The 7,603-nt window shown below is 33.9% G+C and overlaps 1 long non-coding RNA gene across 1 annotated transcript; it reads left to right on the forward strand.

Annotated features, from left to right (window-relative positions):
- Positions 1 to 4,490: 4,490 nt before the first annotated feature.
- Positions 4,491 to 4,863, forward strand: LOC114176881. Its single transcript, XR_003603083.1, has 3 exons — positions 4,491 to 4,525; positions 4,625 to 4,704; positions 4,827 to 4,863. It is a non-coding gene; the product is annotated as an uncharacterized LOC114176881 (long non-coding RNA).
- Positions 4,864 to 7,603: the final 2,740 nt, after the last annotated feature.

Genomic DNA, 7,603 nt, shown 5'->3' on the forward strand with positions numbered 1-7,603 from the left:
CAGATATGCATGCACAATTTCAAGCACAATTCCAAGCACAAATACAAGCACAAATACAAGCACAAATGCAAGCACAAGTAGAAATGCAAAAGCTTTTACAACAACAAATGCATACATAAATGCAAACACAGATGGAGTTTTTCAAGACACAAATATTTCCTGCATTAAAGATATCTTCACCACCGTCTGTCATGAAACATGGCGAGAAGAAAATATGAAGATGATGATGTTTTTTTTTTTTTTTGTTTCTAAAGACGTATTTTAATGATGTATGTTGACAATTGTGAAGACTACTTTCATTATGTTCATCACTTTTATTATTTTGAATGTAGTAACATTTGACATGTTTCATATAAAATGTTTGGCAAGATTTATACTTAATGTTATATTTATGTCAAAATGCATTTCATAAGGTACAAGTAAAAGAATGGAATATTTTGGATTGATGCAATTCGCTACTATTTTTCTAGGGATTAAATTGTTGAATTAGCGAGGGCTTAGGTAGGCATTAGCTAGGGATAAGTTTGCTAGGGATTAGCTAGGGAATAACTACAACTAGTTTGCTAGGGATTAGCGGGGGATTAGCTACAACCTATTTGATAAGGATTAGCAAGGGAATAGCTACAATCAATTTGCTAGGGATTAGCTACAACAACTTTGCTAGGGATTAACTAGGAATTAGCTATAACCGATTTGCTATGGATTAACTAGGGATTAGCTCCAATCAAATTTGCTAGGATTTAGCTACAACAAATTTGCTAGGGATTAGCTAAGGTTTAGCTACAACCAATTTGCTAGGGATTAGCTAGGAATTAGCTACAATCAATTTGCTAGGAATTAACTAAGATTTAGCTACAACCAATTTGCTAGGGATTAGCTAAGGTTTAGCTACAACCAATTTGCTAGGGATTAGCTAGGAATTAGCTACAATTGATTTGCTAGGGATTAGCCAAGGATTAGCTACAACCAATTTGCTAAGGATTAGCTAGGATTTAGCTACAACCGATTTGCTAAGGATTAGCTAGGGATTAGCTACAATTAATTTGCTAGGGATTAGCTAGGGTCTAGCTACAACCGATTTGCTAGGGATTAGCTAGAGATTAGCGACAAAGTGGTTCTCTAGCTACTTAGCTACCCATATTTTAGCTACGACATAGTGTCTTCGCTATTTCCTCGCTAATCCCTCGCTGAATCGTTTTGCGAGAGATTAGCTAGGGATTCGCTAGGGATTATTCCCTCGCTAATATGTAATTTTCTTGTAGTGCGGGCTACCCCTTAGGCCCAACAGATGAGGCTAGGCCCTTAGATATTAAGGACAGAAAAAAGTGGCCTTACAAAAACTAGTACAAAAAATTTTACACAAAAAAGCCAACAATATGTTATATAAAATTAAGTTTAATTCACAAAATAATTAAAATAAAATACCTATAAGTACCCAAAATTGCAAAAAGAAAAATATACCAAATGAGTAGAAATTCCATTATTTAAAAAAAAAAAATTGTCTAATAAATGTTGCCTCATGTGTCCCATGCGCATAACACTACGAGTGGGCATGCGAAACACACACCGCACATCATCGCCTTCATGGAGACTAGTCAAAATTGTGACCCAGACCAGTTTTCCGACCCAGTTTGTTTCTAGTGATATAATCAACGGAAAGATCCAATTTTCTAGCCACAAAACCGACGTGATGCGGTTCACAAAAGCCCCCAAACTAATTTTGACAAAGATCGATCGAAAAAGGGAAGAAAACAAGATCGAAAAACTGTTTGCAATACAGAAAAATTCGCACAACAAATTTGATTGTACAATCCCATTACATCTAGAAAGAAAACCCCTCTATCAATTTTGAATCCAAACGATAAATTTAAGATCTCCAATTTTTCATGCATAGACAATGAACAATTATGAAATTTAGGATACACATTCTTGAAAAAAGTTTGAATAACTATAATCTTTATCTTAATTAGGCTTTGATACCAATTGAAGGAAATATTAATCTAAGATACAAAATACAGTATATTCAAGTATGTGTTCAAAAAGAATTGTGTACCAGGTATCAATAAAGGATTCATCTATCTGTCGTTCTTGAAGCGCGTGTGAAAGGATACTACTCTCTTCCTAGTAGGGTATGTCAAAAGATTGAATGCTCAAATAAAGAATGTATTTGACTATTTGTCTTCTTACTCTCTTCAAAATGGATTATTGGGGTATCAATTTTATATCCTTAGCAATAGAGACCAGAGACATCTCAACAGGTTACTAAATAGTTAAGTTCGTCACAGACCTTTCACTGAGCAATCCAACCCATCACAAACCATTCATCAGAAATCCAAAATTATGTATTGTCCATAAAATTAATAACAATGTGCAATATAATTGATATTAACAAATAAATAATTTATTGATTAATGTTAATCCAATAACAAAATAGAGAATAATAATTTTATATAATAAAATTATATAAATAAAATATATAGGTGAGGAGAAGAAAGAATAGCCTTAGGTTATTATACCGGGTGTGAACTTAACCGATATAAAAAGCCAAAACTTTTTATACCAACGGTATCTATACTGATTTTGGAACGGGTATAGAATGCCTTTTTTTAACGGGTATAAAAGGCTTCCTTCGAATAATGTTATTTTTAATCTTAAACTATTTTTGTTTTTTTTAAAGGGTATATGGCTGAAGAATAAAAGAATACATTCATTTTTTAAAAATAATAAAAAGGAAGCTATCTATGATCGCAATTTTTTTTTACACTTACAATTATACTAAAAGTTATGTATTTAGTGATAATAATTAAATATATAAATTTTTGAGTGTATTATTTTGACTTCTCAAAATTATTAGTCAAGATTCGCCACTATATATATATATATATATATATAATTACAAAAATTATTAGTAACTACAGTGACTAATCTAGGTACTAATTTATAAACTAAAATTAAATTATTGGTAAGTAAAAAGTTTCAAAATTTATAATTGGTCTATATAAATTGGTAACAAAAATAGTTTGTATTATGAATTGGTCTCTACAATGATAATTAACATTAATTACCAATGTTTTTTAACTACCTAAGGAATTTTATCTAAATTTGTCTTTATTTAGGACATTGGTCTCTAATAACCTTTTTGGTCTATACAAAATTAGTCATTATTTAAGACTTTTCTTGTAATGTCATAACATACAAATAATATTAACTATTCAACCAATATTTCAGTGTCAAGTAAAATGTGAGAATTACACTTTTTCTTCAATAATGGAAGAGAATAAATGAAAAATGAAAACAATATCGAGTTGATATCTGTTTTTTTTTAAAAACAAAAAAAAAGACATGTGAGAGTGAATGATGAGTACAATATACAAAACTCAGAAAGTCAATGAAAAAGAAAATTAAAATTATCTTAATAAATATTTTTATGTTTAATTATATTTGATTTTGTTTTATTATTTACTATTAAATGTTATGCTTTAAAAAAATATCAAATTTAATTTCTACCAATTTCTAATATATGATATATATAATTTAAAAAAATTTAAAATAAAATTGAAAATTTCCAATATATATATATATATATATATATATATATATTATAAATAAATTTTAAAAAATTTGGGTAGAACATGACCACCCTACCCTTTAGCAGCTCTGCATCAATGTTATTAAATGAATATTTTATTAAGAAAATAAAATCTGAATTTTCACAATTATCAAAATCTGAATTTTGCAGCACTATCTTTTGATCACTAAGACCTATATTATATATGAATGGCTTTTGTTATCCACGTACGTGAGTGTGTGACCATGTATATGTTCGTATATGTGCATAGTATATTTAATAAACACCAGTGCAGAATTCTCATTTTACCTGGCCTTATATGCCTCGGTTGTCCAGGAACCGAAGCATATAATGGCGCGGTGACATTTTTGCAATTAGAGCCAAGTTTTAGGTCTCGGTTCTCCAAATACCTGAAGCCAAAGAGGGGTATAGGCCCCGGTTCGTCCAAAACCGGTGCCAAATAGTGGTATAGGCCTCAGTCTAGTAAGACCGGAACTCAAAAAGTGGCTGGACATTAGCTATTTGGCCTCGGTCCAAGTAGACCCGGTGCCAAAAGGGGGTCTATGGCTTCGGTTCCCCTAACAACCGAAGCCATAGGGTTTATTTAGGGTTTGAATTTCGCGAACCCTTCTTCTTCCCCGCGCTTGCGCCTCTGCAACTCCTTCCCCTCGCTCTCTCTCTCTCTCTCGCACGCTCTCTCTCTCCGCTGCACCCACTGCCACCACACCCTCCGACCACCTTCGACCACCTCCAGCCATTGCAACCACCACGCGAACGAGTCCCCTGTGCTGCACCTCCATTTCGTGTCTCTCTCTCTCTCTCTCGCTCTCTCTCTCGCGCTCTCTTTCTCTCTCTCGCGCTCTCTCTCGTGCCTCTCTCGTCTCTCCACTCAGGCTCACCAAAGAACAATCCGCTTTGCTTGAAGAAAGCTTCAAACAACACAACACCCTCAATCCTGTAATCATAATCTCCCTCTTAATATTATTTTCCTCCATGCATCAATATCATGACTTTCAATATCATCACTCATATTGTCGTGTTCGATTGGGGTTACAGAAACAGAAACAAGCTTTGGCCAAGCAGTTAGGTCTTCAGCCTCGACAAGTCGAAGTGTGGTTCCAGAACCGGAGAGCCAGGTAAATATCTTTGATTGATTAAAACCTTATATATGTTATGCATCTTCGTATTACTGAAACGGGTCATATGTTATATCAATGTTTGAACTTGTTAATTAATATCTTCTGTTTTTGTGTTGCAGAACAAAGCTGAAGCAGACAGAGGTGGACTGCAAGTAGTAGATAGAACGTTGAGGGATGAGTCAATTTGATTTTGTGGTCTCTCAATTAGACAACGTTGACAAGTGTGGGTTTAGATTGGATGATCTTGTACATCTATTATTGAGTTCATTTCAATATAGAATAGCTTCAGTTCATGTATGTCGCTTGCATCTTGAGTGACCCGTGGATTCTAAAATTTTCAGATTTTCGTTTAGATCTATGATAATTATAAAAGAAATATTTTTACCCTATGGCCTCGGTCCTATCTGACCCGAGGCAGAAAACTGGATATATGGCACCGGTTTTGAAACAACCGAGGCATAAAACTGGATATATGGCTTCGGGTGATAACCGAGGCCAAAAGGTACCTTTTGGCCTCGCCCCAATATGTCTCGGTTCCAAACCCGAGACAAAATGTGGAAAATAACCGGGGCAGAAAGCCCTTACTGCACTGGTGAAAATACAATATGAGAGAGTTACAGATAATTATTTTTAGTGTAACTTGATGTGTTATTAGAAGTATATATGATGTATATATACATAGAGGTAGGGTAGAATGAAACATTCTGATATCTACGAGACTTAGTGTGGAATTGAAAATGGAGGAAAAAGATACAAGTGGAAGTGGAAATGGAAAGAAAGAACATGGAAATTCAAATTTCCAGGCGTTTCTTGAACAGGAAAGAAAAGAGAATCCACAATTCTTTTCATCATTGGACAACATGGAAGACAGTGAGATTTTGGCGAGCATCAGAAGAAGTCAAGCAAAAGACAAGAAGCGAGAGCCATGAAAGAACATGGAAATGCAACAGATTCGGCTGATATCATATTGAGAAGGGTTATCGGGGCGTTTCTTGAACAAGAAAGAAAAGAGAATCCGCAATTCTTTTCATCACTGGACAACATGGAAGACAGTGAGATTTTGGCAAGCATCAGAAGAAGTCAAGCCAAAAGAAAAGAAGCTATGGCCATGGAAGATCAACCTCATTGTGAAAGGACAAGACCATCTGAAGAAAAGTCCAAGACTCGAAAGAATTTGAAGTGAAGTCAAATTTGGATGCAGAAGATCATGATTTCAATTTTGTTAACATCTATGTACTAGCTGCATCTGTTCAGAAGGGTCTGAACATTTTCACACAAGTATCAACTTTCTTTGCTTTCACTTTTCTCATTCAATTTACTAAGTTTTACGCAAATCATTGTTTCCTTATGTTTTATTATAGTGAGAGTTGCTTTCCCAGCAGAATCATGGCTGTGAGGTGAAAGTAACACAAAAAAGTCGAAACAGTGAGGAACATTGTTCTTGAATTTACATGAAGTAGAATTGGTGTAGTGCATTTCATGCTTGTATTTTCTTTACATGTATTCATGCACATTCTAAACCCTAAAACCTCAACATGTTTTCTATATGTCTCTTTTGACTTTTGACTCCTTTCTTTAGTCGAATATTATAACTTTCAATTAGACTTCAAAGTCTTTTAATAGACTAAAAAAAAGAATGAAGTTGCAAAGGAAATGTACGACTTTACTTAAAAGAAAAAAAAAACATGACTTCTAAAAAAGAATAATTAAAAGTAGAAGTCTTTGAAAGTTTGATTACACTCTCAAGTCGTATTTCCAAAACACAATTTATTCATTTATGTATATTTTTTAAAATTTGTCCATTTAATACATTTAAACGAAAATTGTGCTTAGATATATGGTAAAAAAACCCAGAAAATTAAAAGAAGATAATATGTGAAATTTAAAATTCAAGGTTTTCCTTTTTAAATTTCTTAGGTTAGTTGAATTTGAGTACCGTATTAATGCATGTTTGGATATGTTTCGTATCTCTTCTAATTAGGATCACATGATGCTCATTTTTTTCTCTTTTCATGCACTCCCTCTTCTAATTTGGTTGTTATAAAATAAGAAAGCTAATTGGTTATTATAAACTCACCATCCATTCTCATGATTCATTAAGGTCATAAATTAAAATTATTCTCTTCTTCATTTTCATCAATCATTATCATGAAAAGTTGTGCTCTAATCTCCTACAGTGGACACTTGGTATATTTGATTGAATTACAATTCCTTTTTAACTTAGTATGGTAAATTTGCATTAAGTTAAAAGGTTTTAAGATTATCATTAAATCATTCTCTCTAAAAAAAATCATATGAATTTTCAACTTGTAATGTCCCAATTAATCAATGAACATAATTAACGGAAACGTCGCACAAGGTAACATAATAGCGCAATCCTGGCGTTTTAGACTTTACTCCTTACAACTCAAGGCACACCACGGTGCCACAGGAAAACAAATCCTAAAGTTTAAGGTAAACATAAAGAAATCAAAAGTCAAACAGATACATGGGCCATAGCCCTAAAGAAAAGCCCAATAAGGAACATCCAGTCCAGCCCAAGTGGACTATGCAGCGGAATCCTCTCTCCCCTATTGGCCACGAGTTCCTCTCGCATCTGCTCCCATCAATAAATTGATGATCATCGTAAAAGTAGAAGGATAACATACAAGACATTCAAACAAGAAAGGGTATGCTAGAGCCAACAAGATATCATCAATACAATCATATATACCTTCACAATCCAATATACATATATCAACCAAGCATATTATGACTTCTTAAACAATACACTAAAACTCGACTCGACTCATCCGGATACATATAACCTGGTCGGATTCAGCGGATGCTTGCACTTGTGATGGATACCTTTGCTCACCCCCGAGCTGCTCACCCCCAAGCTGCTCACCTTCAAGCT

The sequence above is a fragment of the Vigna unguiculata genome, chromosome 3, assembly GCF_004118075.2.
Source record: "Vigna unguiculata cultivar IT97K-499-35 chromosome 3, ASM411807v1, whole genome shotgun sequence".
Taxonomy (NCBI): Eukaryota; Viridiplantae; Streptophyta; class Magnoliopsida; order Fabales; family Fabaceae; genus Vigna; species Vigna unguiculata.